Consider the following 20,331-nt stretch of genomic DNA (forward strand, 5'->3'; position numbering starts at 1 on the left):
TAAACATACATGTGCATGTGTCTTTATAGCAGCATGATTTATAATAGCAAAGACTTGGAACCAACCCAAATGTCCATCAATGATAGACTGGATTAAGAAAATGTGGCACATACACACCATGGAATACTATGCAACTATAAAAAAGGATGAGTTCATGTCCTCTGTAGGGACATGGATGAAGCTAGAAACCATCATTCTGAGCAAACTATCGCAAGGACAGAAAACCAAACACCACATGTTCTCATTCACAGGTGGGAACTGAACAACGAGAACACTTGGACACAGGGTGGGCAACATCACACACTGGAGCCTGTCATGGGGTCAGCGGGGGGAGGGATAGCATTAGGAGATATACCTAACATAAATGATGAGTTAGTGGGTGCAGCACACCAACATGGCACATGTATACATATGTAACAAACCTGCATGTTGTGCACATGTACCCTAGAACTTAAAGTATAATAAAAAAAAAATTTAAAAAGTCTCCCATTATTATTATGTGGGAGTCTAAGTCTCTTTGTAGGTCTCTAAGGACTTGCTTTATGAATCTGGGTGCTCCTGTATTGGGTGCATATATATTTAGGATAGTTAACTCTTCTTATTGAATTAATCCCTTTACCATTATGTAATGGCCTTCTTTGTCTCTTTAGATCTTTGTTGGTTTAAAGCCTATTTTATCAGAGACTAGGATTGCGACCTCTGCTTTTTTATGTTTTCCATTTGCTTGGTAGATCTTCCTCCATCCCTTTATTTTGAGCCTATGTGTGTCTCTGCACATGAGATGGGTCTCCTGAATACAGCACACTGATGGGTCTCAACTCTTCATCCAATTTGCCAGTCTGTGTCTTTTAATTGGAGCATTTAGCCCATTTACATTTAAGGTTAATATTGTTATGTGTGAATCTGATCCTGTCATTATGATGTCAGCTGGTTATTTTGTTCATTAGTTGATGCAGTTTCTTCCTAGCATTGATGGTCTTTACAATTTGCCACGTTTTTGCAGTGGCTGGTACCGGTTGTTCCTTTCCATGTTTAGTACTTCCTTCAGGAGCTCTTATAAAGCAGGCCTGGTGGTGACAAAATCTCTCAGCATTTGTTTTTCTGTAAAGGCTTTTATTTCTCCTTCACTTATGAAATTTACTTTGGCTGGATATGAAATTTTGGGTTGAAAATTCTTCTCTTTAAGAATGTTGAATATTGGCCCCCACTCTCTTCTGGCTTGTAGAGTTTCTGCTGAGAGATCCGCTGTTAGTCTGATGGGCTTCCCTTTGTGGGTAACCCAACCTTTTTCTCTGGCTGCCCTTAACATTTTTTCCTTCATTTCAACTTTGGTGAATCTGACAATTATGTGTCTTGGAGTTGCTCTTCTCGAGGAGTATCTTTGTGGCATTCTCTGTATTTCCTGAATTTGAATGTTGGCCTGCCTCACTAGGTTGGGGAAGTTCTCCCGGATAATATTCCAAAGAGTGTTTTCCAACTTGGTTCCATTCTCCCCATCACTTTCAGGTACACCAATCAGACGTAGATTTGGTCTTTTCACATAGTACCATATTTCTTGGAGGCTTCGTTTGTTTCTTTTTACTCTTCTTTCTCTAAACTTCTCTTCTCACTTCTTTTCATTCATTTGATTTTCAATGACTGATACCGTTTCTTCCACTTGATCAAATCAGCTAATGAAGCTTGCGCATGCGTCACGTATTTCTTGTGCCATGGTTTTCAGCTCCATCAGGTCATTGAAGGACTTCTCTACACTGTTTATTCTAGTTAGCCATTCATCTAATCTTTTTTAAGGTTCTTAGCTTCTTTGCGATGGGTTCGAACATCCTCTTTTAGCTCAGAGAAGTTTGTTATTACTGATCGTCTGAAGCCTGCTTCTGTCAACTCGTCAAAGTCATTCTCCATACAGTTTTGTTATGTTGCTGGGGAGGAGTTGCATTCCTCTGGAGGAGAAGGGTGCTCTGATTTTTAGAATTTTCAGCTTTTCTGCTCTGGTTTCTCTCCATCTTTGTGGTTTTATATACCTTTGGTCTTTGATGATGGTGACATACAGATCGGGTTTTGGTGTGGATGTCCTTTCTGTTTGTTAGTTTTCCTTCTAATAGTCAGGACCTTCAGCTGCAGCTCTGTTGGAGTTTGCTCAAGGTCCACTCCAGACCCTGTTTGCCTGGGTATCACCAGCAGAAGCTGCAGAACAGCAAATATTGCAGAAAGGCAGATGTTGCTGCCTGATCCTTCCTCTGGAAGCTTCATCTCAGAGGGGCACCGGTTGTATGAGGTGTCAATTGGCCCCCTGCTGGGAAGTGTCTCCCAGTTAGGCTATTGGGGGTCAGGGACCTACTTCAGGAGCCAGTCTGTCAGTTCTCAGATCTCAAACTCCATGCTGGGAGAAACACTACTCTCTTCAAAGCTGTCAGACAGGGACATTTAAGTCTGCAGAAGTTTCTGCTGCTTTTTGTTCAGCTACGCCCTGCCCCCAGAGGTGGGGTCTACAGAGACACACAGGCCTCCTTGAGCTGCGGTGGGCTCCACCCAGTTGGAGCTTCCCAGCTGCTTTGTTTACCTACTCAAGCCTCAGCAATGGCGAACTCCCCTCCCCCAGCCTCACTGCTGCCTTGCGGTTGGATCTCAGACTGCTGTGCTAGCAGTGAGCAAGGATCTGTGGGTGTGGGACCCTCCCAGCCAGGCACGGGATATAATCTCCTGGTGTGCCATTCACTAAGGCCATTGGAAAAGTACAGTATTAGGGTGGGAGTGTCCCGATTTTCCAGATATTGTCTGTCATAGCTTCCTTTGGCTAGGAAAGGGAATTCTCCAACCCCTTGTACTTCCCGGGTGAGGCAATGCCCCGCCCTGCTCCGTGGGCTGCACCTACTGTCTGACAAGCCCCAGTGAGATGAACCCAGTACCTCAGTTGCAAATGCAGAAATCACCCATCTTCTGCATCACTCACACTGGGAGCTGCAGACAGGAACTGTTCCTATTTGGCCATCTTAACCTCCCACATCACACTTTCTTCAGCCACTGGTTGGGCACTTAGGTTGGTTCCATATCCTTGCAATTGTGAATTGTGTTGCTATAAACGTGCATGTGCATGTGTCTTTTCCATATAATTACTTATTTTCCTTTGGGTAGATACCCAGTAGTGGGATTGCTGGGTCAAATAGTAGATCTAGTTTTAGTTCTTTAAGGAATCGCCATACTGCTTTCCATAGTGGTTGTACTAATTTACATTCTCACCACCAGCACTGTAAAAGTGTTCTCTCTTCACCACATCCATGCCAACATCTATTGTTTTCTGACTTTATAATTAATGCCATTTTTTCTTTTTCTTTTGTTTTTCTTTTTTTTTTTGAGACAGAGTCTTGCTCTGTCTCAACAAATTCCCCACACCTGGATAATTCTTTGTATTTTGGTAGAGACAAGGTTTCACCGTGTTAGCCAGAATGGTCTCAATCTCCTGACCTTGTGATCTGCCTGCCTTGGCCTCCCAAAATGCTAGGATTACAGGCTTGAGCCACCACTCAGCCAAATTAATGCCATTCTTGCATGTATAAGGTGGTATCTCATGGTGAACCCCACATTTATTTAGCAAACATTTATTAGGCAGTTACTATGTGTCAGGCTCTTCTAGGCCTCAGTGAGTGAAACATCAAAGATTCCACAAGGGGACTCAAAAAACAGGTAAATGCAGGCTACTATAATAAGTGCGGAAAAACTGCTTCCAGGAGGATGCAATGTCTAAACAGAGTACTGGATGAGGAACACAGTTAATCCAGGTGAATGGCAGGAGAAATCTTTTAGGGAATCAGTATCACAAACAAATGCTCAGAAGACAGAGCACACAGGAAATCTGGGGGAACTGCCAGCAGTTCAGGGTGGAGATCAGAGAGAAAGGAGCGCAGGGGCCAAAAGCAAGTTTGGAGCAGTGAGCAGGTTCAATGACTAAGGCTTGTGGGGTTGGGGAGAACCTTGGCTTTTATTCGAGGACAATGTGTAGCATTGGCAGCACTGAAGCCAGGAAGAACTTTGATCAGATCTGCATTCCAGAAGAATCACTCTGGGTTAAGTGTGAAGAATGAACTGAGAGATGCTAGACTGGATACATGGAGAAGAAGAGGTTCGGGGAAACCCTGGCGGGAACTGTAGGGAGAATATTAGGATGGAGGGAAGGGCAGAAAGGACCCTGAGAGATCTGAGTGATCAAGACCCACGGTTTCACACACGGAAAATGAGGTGGAAAAGGAGAAAGGTCCCCATGTGAACAGCACCCCATCTGGAAAAATGACATAAAACAAGGGAATTTGGCCCATGACATAAGAGGTGCTTGGGCTCACATGGTATTGAGTGATCAGGGAGGAGTGTAGTTGAGTTCGCCTCTACAGACAGGTATTGAGTGCCAGGTACGCTGTCATCAGGGACATAAGGAAATCAAAGGTATCTGCCTTATACCTTTGTGACCTACATGTCTGGTCCTGCTTAAGAACTATGCCAATCCCCGACTTGCCAGGGCCCCAACTAAGTTTGTCTTGTGTCCATGTGGGAAGGGAGCTGAGGCTTGGCAAGAGGATCTTAGCCCATATGGTCCAAAAAATAGTAGAAAGCTTTCTTTAGAAGACACAAATTCCCTAATTAAATGGACTAATTTATCCATACAAGAGAAATAAAATCACTAAAAAATAAACTGAGTGAAGGAAAAGAAATCAACAAAGTATAATTACCAGAAGTTTGTGGGATTCTGCATGAAAACAAGCTTGAATAGTGAAAGCAGAAGATTTGCCTAACAGTATGACACTCGAATGAAAAAAAAAAAAACAGATAGGTTTAGTGGTGTTGCTTCTTTACAGATGCAGGAGGTTTGAAAACTAATAGAGAAAAATATTTGGAGAGAATGCCATCTTAGCTTTCACACAGAATGCAAGACCAGTCTTTCCAGTGGGCATCTCTTGATTTTTGTTTCCAGGGCTTTGATTTCATAAACACAGCTCAGCTCTACAGATCATCTGGCCCAGTTCGCGACCCAGGTTTGTAATGATCTTGTTCAGTCATGGTCCAGCCTGTGCATAGAGATCCTAAGATGATGCCCGGTGATCCTGTCTCGTGGCATCTCATTCAGCTGAGAACCGGTGGGACCTAAACTTGCTTCTAAGCAACAGAATGTGGCAAAAATGATGCCACTTCTGTGATAAGGTCATAATAGCACCACTCCTGTATTACTAGATGACTCTGTCTTCTGCCTTCTTTGATTGCAAGTTTTGATGAAGCAGAAAGGCCTGTGTGGCAAGGAACTGAAGTCAGCCTCTGGCCACCAGCCAGTAAGGAACTGAGGCTGTCAGTCTAACGGGCATGGAGGAATGAATCCTGCCAGCAATTGCTGGGGCTTGGAAGTGGATCCTTCCCCAGTTCAGCCTCCAGATAAGACCCAGCCATGGCATTCTGATGAAAATCATATGAGAAAGCTGCACAGCTGTGTCTGGATTCCTGACCCATAGAAATGTGGGATAATACATATGTGTTGTTGTAAGCTGCTAAGTTTGTGGCAATTTCTTATATAGAAATAGATAGCTGAAAACACTTCCCACAGCTTTCATTGAGTTAAGTGACCCTTGGGGCCAGTTAGAACTTCTCTCATCCCCTTCCCTGTGGCAGCCCTTATCTTTCTCCTAGGTTGACATCCCGCTTTCTCTTTACCAGTGTAAATGTCAAGTTCTCTTATTATCTCCACCGCTGTCCTCTCACACCATCCGGGAGGCCCCACTAGGGAGTGGCAGGCAGACAGGAGGAAGTGCCGTGGTCTGGGGTGTGGGTAGACTCCTCCTCGTGGTTCAACCTTGAGTGCAGGTATTACCAGTTGGAAGAAGAGAGGTCAGGAATCATCAGGAATTGGAAGGAGATGAGTGAACACCCCACCGCTCTCAGGCCCATGCAGGCTGCGAAATAAAACAGTGATGAATAGACTCTACATGGCCCCCGCTGGTCTTTGCCCTTCAGCATTCTAGATAGTGCACCTCGTATGCCATGATGCAAACACCACTGACTCCCTCCAGGGCAGATATAAATCTCCCTTTCCCCTGCATCCAGCAAGCACATTCCATCAGCCTATGGGTCACTTCAACCCCATGACTCCCCCATCAGGACTGTGGCAAATGCAATAGACTCTGGTCGAGTCTCTGTGCCTGGAGAAGAAAGGGAAGCTGGTCAGAGCCCACAGGCAGTGACCCACAGGGAGCCAGTAGATGGGTATGAGGGTGAGTGTGAAAGAGCGGTCACTTGGGCTCAGCAGTCAGACTGTCTCTATAGAGTCATGAGTCACCCCATTGACAGTTACTAAACTTCCTAGTGACCTCAGTTTCCTTGTCTGAAAATGGGGCTGATAGCTGTCTCTAGGTCATAGGGCTCTTGGGAGGTTTAAATGATTTAATTCATGTAAATCCCTTAGGAACGTGACTGACACTTTTTTAAAGGCACAATTCTGTAAAAGAGTGGGACCCGTCCATTTATGTCCTGTTTCCTTATTCCAAGTGTGATGAAACCAGCTCTCCCCAACACTTCTCCTGATGCCCCTTCTGTGCCTGCAGGTGGAGAGCTGTTCTGTCCCTTACAACCTACAGGGTAGGGAGCAACCAGGTAAAGGCCAGGGTGGTGCCAAGTATGAGGAAGTCACAGAGTAACACACACACACACACACATACATACCCATACCTACTTATATACATAAATATGTACAGATACATACATATACGCACTTATAAACACACACATACCCACAGATGCCCATACCTGTTTATACATCCACATGCGCACAGACAGACACACGCACATTACACACTTCCAATTCATCAATTCAGTTTGGGGCCTGGGTAATTCCAATTCAATCTCTTTTAAGAAATTTAAGAATCTGAAAGAGAAAGACCTGAGAATTTTTGTCCCACAAGAGACAGACCCACTTCCCAGGCACTGTGGGACTTTCTGAGACCCATGTGGCCCTGCTCCTGGAAGCTCATGGAGAAGCGGGAAAACCTGACTATTGATCAAGGTTCTGGAGCCCAAAGGCAGCCCCAGGACCTGGCCTTCCCTGGGTACCGGGCCTCCGGGAGTCCAGCAGGTCCCCTTCCTCCTATCTCACCTACGACGTCTCAGCCTGTCTCCCACAGCCAGGGGTCCCTCCCAGGCTTTGCTGCACAGCAGGAGTCTCCACCCGGCTCCAGAAGGAACAGGAACAGAGTTTAACTCAAGCCCTTCGGGTGAGACACCCTCAGGTCCAGTTTTTTGGTTCTAACATTGGTGATATCACTTTTCAGTCTTAAAATGTCTGTTTCTTTTCTGATTTGCAAAAAGGTTTATAACTTTTGATACATCTGCTACGTTCTATTAGAACCTAGGAGTCCTGCGTGGTACTTTCATCCACCGTGTCTCTGCTGATTCTGTTTCCTAGTGTTTTATCTTTCGGTTGAGTTAAAGACTATATGTAATTGTTGGGCACAGAGGACCAGGAAAGAAAAAGATTCCCGGTGAAGCTGGACTCATGTACATCACTGTTGACAAGAGTAACTACTGTCCTTTCCTGTTTACCTCCCTGCACTCCTTCTCTCTGTCCTCCCTCCCCACCCACCCTCGGGACAGCCTCAGGAGCCTGGGCCAGAATCCCCAACCCGGCAGTAGAAATGCTGAGGAGGAGGAGGAGGAGGAGGAGGAGGAGGAGGAGGAGGAGGAGGAGGAGACTGTGTTCGGTCTCCTCGTTCCTCAAATATGGATGCCTCCAAGGAACATAATTTCAGCTCCGAGAGGTCCTGACGTGCGGTCCGGAGGACCCCAGTACCTGCCGGTAGTAGCGTCTCCTTGCCATGCTCCAGGTGTCTGAACAACCACCTAATGCAGTGACCTATCAGGGCTTCCCTTGTGGCCTCCGCGGACCAGAACCTCTCCCAAGTGCGCTGGATCCTCCAAGCCGCTCTTTGAGCCGCTGTCCAGGTCTGCAGGTCCTCGTTCAGGGACGTGAAATCTCCCTGTCGTAGGTGGACTGAAAGTGTCCCCCGAGGAAGCTCCTGTCCAGAGTCACCACCCAGCCAAGCAGTAGCATCTGCAGGTGCGGTGCCCTGGACCTGCCCCAGGGAGAGCCGGAGGCGGGGCCGGGGAGGGGAGAGAGGTCTCCCCGCCCACCCCAGCTCCTTCCTCCCTCTGTGATTGGTCACAGCACAAATCAGTCATGATCCAGTTTGAAAGAGAAACCTGGAGCAAAATGTCCCCAGCGCTTCCCCACCTTAGAGGGATCAGCTGAGGCCCCGCCCCCATCCCTGGGAGATCCGGGCTCCTACCTCTGGGGTCGGGGGTGAGGGGGCCACACCTGTGCCCGGAGTCTGAGGTCACTCACCGGCTGACCCTGGTGGTGGTGCCGGCCCAGGAACCTCAGGTCCCTCAGTAACACATTCCCTGCGGTCTTCGAGAACTTTCCTCAGGGCGCCCACAGCCCTGTCCCATCTTCTCCACCCGCGGCGCCCTCCGCTTCACGCTCTGAATCTCGTCGCGACTGTAGTAGCTCAGGAACCGCGTGTCGCCCACGAAGGCGCCGCTTGGGAGCTCAGGGCCCACATGGTGAAGGCGCAGCCCGAACGCCTTCAGGTACCCGGGGTGCGGGCCTGGGCTCCGGGAACCGACACGTTGCGGGCGGGAGAGGCGCAGGGAGCCTGGGACGCCGCCCCGCTCCCCTCGGGTCCCCACCAGCCCCCTGTCTCAGGGACACCCTCGCTCCGCCTCCCCGCGGGGACCCAGCCTCCCGAGCTCCCTCCCACGTCCCCGCCCGGCACCGGAGCCGTTCACTTGGGAGCTTCTTACTGTGTCGGGGAAGGTGGGAAGGGGACAGAGGGACGGGAACCAGGGGAGGGTGGCGTGGGGCGGCGGCTCTGGGACAAACGACCTGAGGAGTCTGCAGACCCCAGCCCGGGGCGGAGGCGTCGCGAGAGGAGCTGCTGAGCCCTCCAAGTCGCCCTTTCCCTCTTGCCTCCCCAGCCCAGTTCATCCTGATCCTCTCCGCACCAGCCCAGGTCTCCCCAAGCCAGGGTCCACAGAGGAGCAGGAAGGGAGTTCCGGGACACAGGACCCGGCTTCTCCGGGTATCTGGGATCCAGGGAGGACCCTGGAGATCTCCCACTTTATGAAGCTCATCCTCCACTCACTCTGATGGCTTCTCTAGAACCCGGGACCCAATGGAAACCAGATAGGACGCCCTCCTCAGTCCTGGGGGAAAATCAAGAGCAAAGGGTGAGAGGTGGCCATGGGGTCAGGGAAACTCCTGCAGAATTCTCAGGAGAGGGAAATCTTCAGAGCTGCGGCTTTGGCTTAGTTTGTCTTCCCCACCAGCCGCCTGTCCTAGAGCTGGAGATGCTTAAGTTTAAACCAGAGACTTTGGATATTTTTCCTGAGTGACATAATCCTTGTCTTTCTCTCCTGGAATCGTGGGTCCAGACCACCACAGTGATCCAGTCGGCCCACTCTTCTTCTTCTCTCACTCCCGTTTCTCTCCCTGAGCTGGACTCTCCGCCCACCCTCACATTCTGGAAAAGTGCAGTGGTGTGAGCATGGCCCTGGGGCAGGATTGTCTGGGTGCAAACCCAGCTCCATCCCTACTTGTGTGTGATCTTCATTCCTATGGCATTAACTATAAAGGGGAAAAATAACTGGCACAAGCCATAGATGTGTAGTCAGAATAAAATGAATTGGCATTTTTAAAAGTGCTAAGACCACTATTTGACACATAGCACAATAAAAGTGTAAAATGTTATCATTCTTGTCATTTCTTTAGGCACTTTTTCTCGAGCTCTTCCTCTTCTCTTTGGGTTCCCATGAAAATTTACCCTGTCGGAAGCTGATGTCAGCAAGAGAACTCCTCTTGGGAGATGCTGGCTCAGGGTGGGGCCTCCCTTTTAGTAAAGGGAAAAACTGATGGTGGACCAGTAGCTAGTGAGTCACAGTCCATTTTATTTAATCAAGATCACCTACCTAGAATTAACTCCATTTTGATAAGACATGCATCTTACAGATAAGCCCAATGTAATTTATGAGGAGATTGCTTTGATTTATTTGTGTAGAACTTACTCTAGTGCCTTTCACAGAGTCTTGCAACACATTTCAAATCCCTGGGTCTCATTTCACACTATCTGCCTCATAGAGTGAAGATGATGAGAAGTATCTTCATACTATATTCCCACGTTTGTCTATCAGAGTCACAGTCATGTATTACATATGCAGATATTTTCCCTAGAAGTTTGAGTTTATTGATATATATTTTAATCTGGAATAGATAGATATTATCTAATATTTTTGTTTTTATTACCTCTAAGTTACACATGTTTAAGTAGTCACTACTGATACCTATGCATTTTCTCTCTCAGCATGTGACAATGACATAAAAATTGTACATTCTACTTTAGTTTTCAGCAATTATTAATTATGTAGTTTGGATCATCCCTCCAGTTGAGTACTACTGGGCAAGTGGGAAAAGAGTACATATTTGAAAAATCTGATGGACAGTATGGAGGGGCTAACCAAGCAGTAAAGATTTGCCAGGCCGGGAACCAGCAGAAGGCAGAAATCTAGAAGAGCAAGTTGAGCTGCGGGGCTGCTTTTGTCTTGGGTGATGTTGGCTGCTCTGGGCAGTGTCTGAGGCCTCCGAGGGCTAGGTGGATAAAGGCTACATCTAAAGGCAGCAGGGTGCATTTGTGGCACTGTAAATCCCTGGGTTTAGGATGGGTCCCGAAGGACTGACGCATAAGAGCAACACAGTCAGTTCTCAGGAGTTGCCGCTCAACTTTTGTTTGGGTGGGCCAGCAGTTTTCACTGCTCTTATTGAAAATTGTGATTGAGGATCTTCCCAGTGTTGTAAAGAAGAAAAGAAACACACATAAAAAGGTTTGAAAAGAAGGCACAGAACTCTTATAATTTGCAAATGGTAATATGCTGAATGCAGAAAATAAAAATGATTGGAACACGCTTGAAGCTAATAAGATATTTTTGCATGGTAGGTAGAAGAAATTATAGAGCTGTTTTGCACAGATAGAAAATGAAAATTTTTAAAAAATTGATACAGCAAAAGTACATACATATAAACTTCTAAAACTAAACCTAACAAATTCTATACAAGATATCAATTGGGATATTTAAAAAACTCTACTGAGTAATAATAGAAGACAGTAATTAAAGAAGACAATGAATTAACTGAATCAATTTACCAAGATCCTGGCTTGGATGATTCAATATAATAATGACATTAATGGCTGGGCGCTGTGGCTCACGCCTGTAATCCCAGCACTTTGGGAGGCTGAGGCAGGTGGATCACGAGGTCAGGAGATCGAGACCATCCTGGCTAACACGGTGAAACCCCGTCTCTACTAAAAATACAAAAAATTAGCTGGGCATTGTGGTGGGCACCTGTAGTCTCAGCTGCTCTGGAGGCTGAGGTAGGAGAATGGCGTGAACCCAGGAGGCGGAGGTGGCAGTGAGATGAGATCATGCTACTGCACTCCAGCCTAGGCGGCAGAGCAAGACTCCATCACACACACACACAAAAAAAAGACATTAATTTCCTACGGTGCTCTAAGAACTCAAATACATCTTAATCAAACATTTATCAAGCATTTTTGTGACACATAGCCAATTCTAAGCCTTATATCAAAATATGAAAGACAAAAAGTAACTGTGACACTCTAAATAAGAATAATATGCAGAGAGAATTTCCTTACCAGATATTAAGACTTATATTAGAGTTATTTTAATTGAGAGAGTCAGGATGTTGAGAGAGTTGGGATGTTGAGAGAGTTGGGATGTTGAGACAGGGGTAGTAAACTACAACTTTGGAACAGAATAGAAAGCCCTGAACGTATGTACGGCAGAGGCAACATTACAGATCGGTGGGTAAAGGAAAACGATTTAGAAAATAATTTAAGAACAATGGGTTATCTATATGGAAAAATGCAATTGTACTCATCTCTTGCAAAAAAAATGCTATTGTACTCATCTCTTTAAAATAATATAGTAGAATATCTTCACTACATTTAGTGTAGGGAAAGATTTTTATACAGGTTACAACAAAGTATTAACCCCAGGGTAACCTTTGACAGGATTAAAGATATTAAAGTTGAGCTCCCAGATTATTTGGGGTTTTCCATTCCCCGGGGGACAGCGATAAATGACTAAATGTTCCCCTGGGAAAAGCCTGTAAAAAGAATGTATCTCGGAGTGAATTATAGAGTCTTTTCTCAAAGGCACCAGCCTTCTGCTTATTTGAGGGGCTCTGACATATCAACTGGCTTTGGTGTAGCTACTGGATAAGAATTTCTGAATAGACAGGACTCGAGGTTGGTGACTGTTCAGGAGACCTAGCAGTTTTTATACCTGTATGTGTCATGTGGCACCTTAATGCCTTGGTGAGGGGGGCATCCTCTCAGCCCTTCAGAGAGATGTGGTTAGGAGATGTTAAGTAGGTTGCACGTAATGGATACATTCCCACTTTTCTGTCTCTCTGAGCTGTGTTCAGACAATTTCCTCTGCAGTATGCCTGCGATAGGGGTTCTGTTGATACAGGCTAGTCTTTTCCACCAATTGTTGCATATAGCAAAATCTGGAGAGATGATTTCTTTTAATAAACTCAAGGCTCTAGCCTGTTAAATTAGAATTATATCTGGGCCTGTGTAGTTTTGCTACAATTCCCAGATGATTTTGATACATACGAAATATTGAGAACCACTGCTTTGAGCCACTAGTTTTTAACTTGTCTGCTGATTGGAGTCAAACCTGAAGAGTTTTCGGAGCAATACTGTTTCCAGGACCCTACTTTTGAAGGAATTAGATTTAATTGGTTTTATGTGTTGATCTAGACCTGGGGCTATTTAAAATCTCCCATGTGATTGAAAGTGTAGTCAAATTTGAGAAACACTGTGCTAGGCCACAGTTGAATTCAGGTTTTAATTAGCTAACCTGGCTGACTATTAGCATCACTCTTAGGTTTTCAAAATAACACATTTAATTTAAGATACTGGGTGAAGATCCCATACTAATGAATCCAGGTCAATCATGTCTCATTTTTCCCTGTGTCAATACTGAAAGCTATGGGGAGAAATCCCTCCAACCAGTGCTCCTCTTCACTCTCTCCATGATGATGCTCCCATTTAGCTGATCCCAAAGAAAAGCCAGACAGCAAGGTTGCCTTTTGTGGTCCAGCAGGCCATGCAGCACAGTGTCCAGGACACAGAGCAGGGAGAGTATATGGAGCGTGGATCAGGAGGGCACAGAGAAGATGCCAGCAGGCCTGCCCTCTCCATTGAACTCAAAATTACACTGGATTTCCTAGCTAGTGCAATCAGGCAAGAGAATGTATAAACTGCATGAATTAATAAAAGCTTTAAGCAAAGTCATTGAATTAAAACTATAAAAAATTATTTATATTTATACATACCACAACCGACACTGAAATTCAACAAAGAAAGAGATATTGTGAATTAGCACATTATTTCAAGATCTTTGGAATAAATCTACTAAAAGATGCACAAGTAAAAACAGCAATACTTTATTTAAGAGCATTTAATAAATAAACATTCCATGTTCATGAATTATAGGTCTCAATGTGGCAAAACTTGTCAGTACTCTCCAAATCTGATTAATGAATGAAATCTCTATTAAAAATAGAATTTTTAAAGGTACTTGTAAAGGTGCTTGTCAAGCTAGGAAAGTTGCCAATGATAGAAAAAACACTCTTGAAGTGAAAACTCAAAATTTATGGATTCACTTCAGTGTATAGAGAGACATATTATAAAGCCATGGATTATCTCAGGATGATGAAAATGTTCTAAAATTACATGTGCAGATTTAAAACTGAATATGTGCAAAGTCATTGAATTGTATACTTTAGATGGGTGAATAGTATGTGATTTATATCTCAATAAACTTTAATGAAGAAAACATAATGAGATATTTTGAAAAATCCACCAGAATTTCTATATTAAAATCAATGAATATTCCAAATATTGGTGAGAATACAGACCATCAAGATCTACCACACACCGCTTGCCACAGCCACTTTATCTAGCAGCGTGGCATCATCTCTTTGGGTGGGCTATCATACACGTATACCAGTAAGTCCACTCCTAGGTGTATAATTTTGACAGATATGTGCTCATTGTGCCAACATACTAGTGCCAGAAGGCTTGTAACAGCGTTGCTTGCAGTTTAAAAAATCTGACAACAAATGAAGTGACCATAAAAGAGAGAAGGGTTAGTTTAATAGATGATGTATTTATTCAATGAAATGTTACAAATAATAAAATGAACACTCTGCAGACACCTATAATAACTTAGCAAACATGTATTTGATCTAAAATGAGGCATTGTGAAAATATACACAGCACGATTCCATTTGTATGAAAAATTCAAAATTTATATAAAGTTTGAGATAGCCTATGTTGTTTTAGAAATGTATGCAAGGGATAAAGCTTTAAAGAAAGGCATGAACAGGATTACTATGAAATCGGAATGAGGGTGAGCTCTAATGACAGAAAAGGGATTGTCATTACTGTGGGAATTGGTATGAAAACTTCTGGGGTTTTTTTCTGAGTTTTGTTTCTTTTTCACACGAATCTTCCCTTTACAACCATATGTTAAATTGTAAATATAATTCATGCCCCGCACTCTTGGTTGTAACTTAACAGTGTAAAACTGGTTTTAAAAAAAGTAATGTTAACTACTTATCTATAGTTGGGAAAATTAACCTTTATTCACAAAAGAGATGGGTTTCCCTCTACACTACTCATCAGAGAAGAGACCGTGAATTGGAATGGGAACTCGGAATTGTCATCACCCTATAATTATACTCAGGATTCTGTCCTTAAAACATTGGAACACTGCTGTCCAGCTCCCTTCTGTGGTGATGGAAAGACTATATCTGTGCTGTTCATTACGTCAGTCACCGGCCACCCATGAATTCTGAGTACTTGAAATGTGGCTAGTACAAGAGAGAACCTGGGAAAACCGACTTTTAAAATTAATGTAATTTTAATTGATTTAAGTGTAAATAGTGCCTTGTGGACAAGGCAACATTATAAAAACAAAATGCAGCATCCGCGGTCTCTGTCTTTTTGTTCAGCCATCCATCATGTGAATGACAGCTTCATTGTTACTAACTTTGAAAAGACTCCATTTCAAAGAAAAGTGGAATTTCGGGTTCTTCAGGGGTGAGACTTTCTTGAACTCAGCATCTAATAAAATACCCAAACCACACGAAAGGACTCTGTTTATCTCTGTTCTCTCTGAGTGTAGAAAAATATGCTGAATTCTTATTTGTATGTGAAATAAAGGGGTTTTCAATAAGAAATTTTTCTGTAAGGTGAGAAAGTTATTCTAAATATAGTTCTCTAATTTCAAATGTTTTATCCAAGTTGCTTATAATTATTACTGTTTAGCTACTATAGTGTAAATATTTTTCAAATAATCTGAAATTTGAAAACATAGCAATACAGTTCTATGCTGTGTGTGAAAAGGATTAAAGACAAGGTAAGCCTGTGTTAGCTTGGTAAATTATTACAGTATAAGAGTGTTGTACAATGTACCAAGTTTAATGTAAAAGATGATGAACACCTCACACAGCCCATTAAGTTAATTAGAAACATTTCACTGTGAATGTGGAAGAGAGGATGAACAGAATTTTAAACACATTGGGTGTGTGCAGAGGATCAGGACCTTGAATTTAGCATCACTTTTATATATTTTTTATTTACTTAGGGAGACTTTGGCACTGACTATGTCTCAGACACTTTTCTAGGTGCTTTTGATGCATCAAAACATATTTAATCCCCTAAGAAAATGTGACACATGTACACCATGGAATACTATGCAGCCATAAAAAAGGATGAGTTCATGTCCTTTGTAGGGACATGGATGAAGCTGGAAACCATCATTCTCAGCAAAGTATCACCAGGACAGAAAACCAAACACCGCATGTTCTCACTCATAAGTAGGCATTGAACAATGAGAACACTTGGACACAGGAAGGGGAACATCACACACTGGGGCCTGTCATGGGGTTAGGGGAGGAGGGAGGGATAGCATTAGGAGATATACCTAATGTAAATGACGAGTTAATGGGTGCAGCACACCAACATGGCACATGCATACATATGTAACAAACCTTCACGTTGTGCACATGTACCCTAGAACTTAAAGTATCATAATTAAAAACACACACACACACATTTAGTCATTGTATCAACTTTAAGAAGTAGCCACCATGGGAATCCCAGTTTACAGATGAGTAGTAACTTTATGTAACTCCAGCCAAGGGGGTGATAAGCTTTTACAGTTCTTTTATAGTTTTTATTCCTAAAACATATCTTTCGTTCACCTTTTTTTCTAATTAATATTCAGATATATCTAGCAACTGGTTATGTTTCTTAGGATAATTTTTTATCATTCATTCTACAACGATTTAGCTTAGCATTAAAAGTTCATGGAATTTCCTTTTAGTTTGTAAATTAGAAGCAATGTTGGCATTTACTTCTTGTTGATATTCCCCAAACCTCATTGTACACAACAGCTTCTCTCAAATAGAATCTCACAGAATCAGTTCAAGGTTGAACTCCTAACACTAAGATTTTACATTAACATTGTATTCTCTCTGTTGCACAGGTTGGAGTGCGGTGGCACCATCATAGCTTGCTGTAGCCTTGAACTCCTGAACTCAATGACTCCTCCTGCCTCAGACTCTTGAGTAGCTGGGACTACAAGGCACGCATCACCATGCCTGGCTTGACATTTTCTTTTATCAGATAGCAAAGTGAAACACTTGCATTACAAAAATAAAATACATAAAATTATGACGATTTTGCCAATCTAACATATGACTCCAGATGGTAGTGATCAAATTAGGAACTAGTCAGCCACTTTCAAACATGCTTTTCAAAATGAAATTTTAAAGGCAGCAGTGTCATTGTTTACTTCTACTACTGCTCATAGGTTTAGCTGTGGTCCTGCTACAGAGTTTGTTAAGAAAACTTCTCTGAGTCGTTTTAAATGGTCTTTTGAAAGCCAAATGCTGCAATCCTATAATCATTGGAATTGGGAACAAAAGACACATTTTAGGCTTTATTTTATTATAATTTAAAATCTTAATGATGGTAGGATTATTCTTCCTTATTGTTTTTTTCTAATGTATTTAAAGCATAGATAATTGTGTTCAATCAGTTGTATTTTATGCTGAATCATTTCACCATGTGAGGAAAGCAGATTTTTGGACTTTTAGCCCATCTTGACCAGAGGGATCAGTAAAAACCTGGAATGAAGAATTTCTTCCTGTGCACACCTTTTTTTCTTGTGTGCATTGTCCCTCATTCACACTTCTGTGCATTCACACATTTGTGATTGCACTTTTTTGTATTAATATGGAATTATTTCTTAATTCCACAGTCAGGTTAATAAAATGGTTAAAAATAAATTTTACATGAATTTTCTCAAAATCCATTACTTGATCCATTTATTCATTCTAAACCCATGTCAGATACCATTCTTTAAACCTTATCTTGTATTAAAGTTGCTTTCATTTATTAATTCAATCAAATGGCATTGAAACTTATAGCAAGAGGCATCTAAGAAGTCGGAATGTTTCTATCTGTTCTGGGATTAAAGGGGGTAGAAAGATGTGAAAGGCAGAGGAAAAAGAGGCCTCACAGGGGCAGCCCAGATATAATGACACCTGCCTCTCTGGCCAGAAGCCAACTTCCAGGATTCCGGATTCAGGAGTAAAGTGTCCCAATATTCAGAATGTTTCCTGGTCTCTCTTGAATTCAGTGCTCATTTGGCCAGGGCTAAGACCCTCACACACTTTGGTTTGAGGATCCAAGCATAGAATGTGGCTGTCTCTGGGACATTTCATGCTAAAGAAGCCCAGCGCGTATAGTCAAAGGGTCTAGAGGGCACCAGCCACCCTTCCAGGGAACTCTATTGAAGGCACCTCCCCGTGCTCTATTACTTAGTTTGGCCCCGTCCCAAGGAGTTTAGAGAAATGGCCGTGTTGTCTCTGAGTGGAAGTGAGGGGAGGCCACTAGGGTAGTCAGGATTTTGAATCCCTGTGTCCTTTCCCTCCATCTCTACCAGAGACCACTTGTGGAAGTCCAAGAAAAAAAAGACACGAATATCAGAGGTGAATCCAGGCCCATGGATCCATTGTGGTCAGGGGACTGAAGCCAACTGGCCCAACAGTGATGAAGTCTATGAGGTCTTGGTCACCCCAAAGCTCCCCCCATTAGGAGCTGCCTCTCACTGCCATCAGGGACCCCAGGAGCTGGACATGCCATTCTTTGTCATTTCTCATGAGGAGCTGGAGAAGTCCCAGAGCATATAGACCTTGATTGAATTGGAGTCAGAGTGCAGTCAGGTAAAACTCTCCATTGGGCAGTATAATATGTTTGTTTTAATTTGCTGGGGCTGCCATAACAAAGTACCACACGCTGGGTGACTTCAACAACAGAAATTCATTGTCTCACAGTTCTGGAGGCTGGACGTTCAAGGTCACGGTGTTGGCAGTGCTGGTTTCTTCTGAGGCTTCTCTCCTTGGTTTGTGGATGTGTTCTCTCTTTGTCTTCACATGGTCACTCCTCTGTATCTGTCTGTGTCTAATCTTCTCTTTTTATAGGGACACTAGTCACATTGAATTAAGGCACACTCATATGATCTCATTTTACCTTAATGACCTCCTTAAAGACCTCTCCAAATGCAGTCACCTTTTCAGGTACTAGGGGTTAGGACATCAACATGCCAGTTTTGGGGGGATACAATTTAGCCCATTACAGTCTGGAGTATCCTTGAGATTGCATTTTCTAGAGAATAAAATAGAGTAAATCTCTTTGGCTCCTGATACTCTGAAATTTTGTTTTTGCAATGAGAACAAAAAAAAATGGAGACCAAAGTTGGTGTCACCCACAAGGTGAGCCCTCCCTAACTCTGGCTGCCCCAAGACCCAGTGCTGCGTCATACCAGAAAGCCTTGCTTCATTCTAGTGATTCCAGTTTCAGATTTTCAACTGGAAAGAGGATGATCTCCCAGGGGAACAACTTCTCCTGCTGGGCAGGCTTATTTTCCTCTATATTTGGAGGACAAAAAAGTTGGTGTAATAAAAAGAACGTATTTGTCAAATTTTTTTGGTAATCATTTTTATATCCCTATCAACACCCCATATTGTGAGGAATATGTTAGCTTCATTTGGTCAGAAGGGGCATGACACTGGTCCTTTTGAGCAAGAATTTTCTGGCTCTTTCCATGGGATTCAGTTTCTGCCATGGTGGATAAGGGGAGAGCTGTTGGTGTAAGGTTTAGTCTTCATAATGAACCATGCTGTTTGGGCAGCAGATTTATCTCTGGAAACTTGAAGGTTAGGCAGGAGTGCGATCCTCCTCCCCATTCAAAAGGTCAAGGTAGAGCAGGTTCTCGTTCAGGGTGCAGTGAGTGAGAGAAGGGAAAGTAAGAGAACATTCTTTCACCTTTTTGTGACCTGCATGCATCCAAGTCTCTGATGTTTTAAATAACTGAAACTGAGACCTAGATCCACTTATCTGTAAAGTTGAACTGTGGAAGAGGAAGCATATCATCCCTGACACTGGAGAGATCGCTGAAGAGTTTGTGAGCCCACCTTTTTCAAAAATGACACAAAATTTCATCAAAATAAAGTGAAATTGACTGTAGATGGGGCTTTATTTAGAGCTTCGACTCCACACCTGCTTCCTAAGACATGATCCTTCCCCAGGATACTATAGAATCACAGGGCTTACACTGGAGGGGTAAGGCGTGATGGTGTTCTTCCTTTTTGGCCAATAGGATGTTTTGGATTGCATATATTTTCCAAAATGGGCTACAAAAATATCTTCCATCAAACTTGGTTTTCTTTAGTTTGACCCACCACTCCCTCATCAGGAGGTAAGTTCTCTCCACCCCCTTAAACATGATCAGATCTGATAAATGTATTAGCCAATAAAATATGGCAGAAGTGTGATTGTGTAAGTTCTGGACACTGCTATTAACCATCCTGCCTGCATCTAGTTCCTTCCGCTTCATTTCCTGAACGATGTAAAACTCCCAGGCCATCATCTGAGCTCAGCCAACACATAGAACCCTTTGAGAGATCATAAAAAATTATTTGTTACTATTTTCATGAATGGCCTTTTCTATCCTTCCAGTTTCAACTAGTATGTGTCATTAGATGCAAAGTGAGTATGCTGTAGTCAGCATATGGTTAGATTCTTTTTATTCTATCCATTGTGATAATCTCTGAGTTCTGATTGGGCAGTTTAATCCATTTACCTT

Source organism: Piliocolobus tephrosceles, chromosome 5, assembly GCF_002776525.5.
Source record: "Piliocolobus tephrosceles isolate RC106 chromosome 5, ASM277652v3, whole genome shotgun sequence".
NCBI classification, from domain to species: domain Eukaryota; kingdom Metazoa; phylum Chordata; class Mammalia; order Primates; family Cercopithecidae; genus Piliocolobus; species Piliocolobus tephrosceles.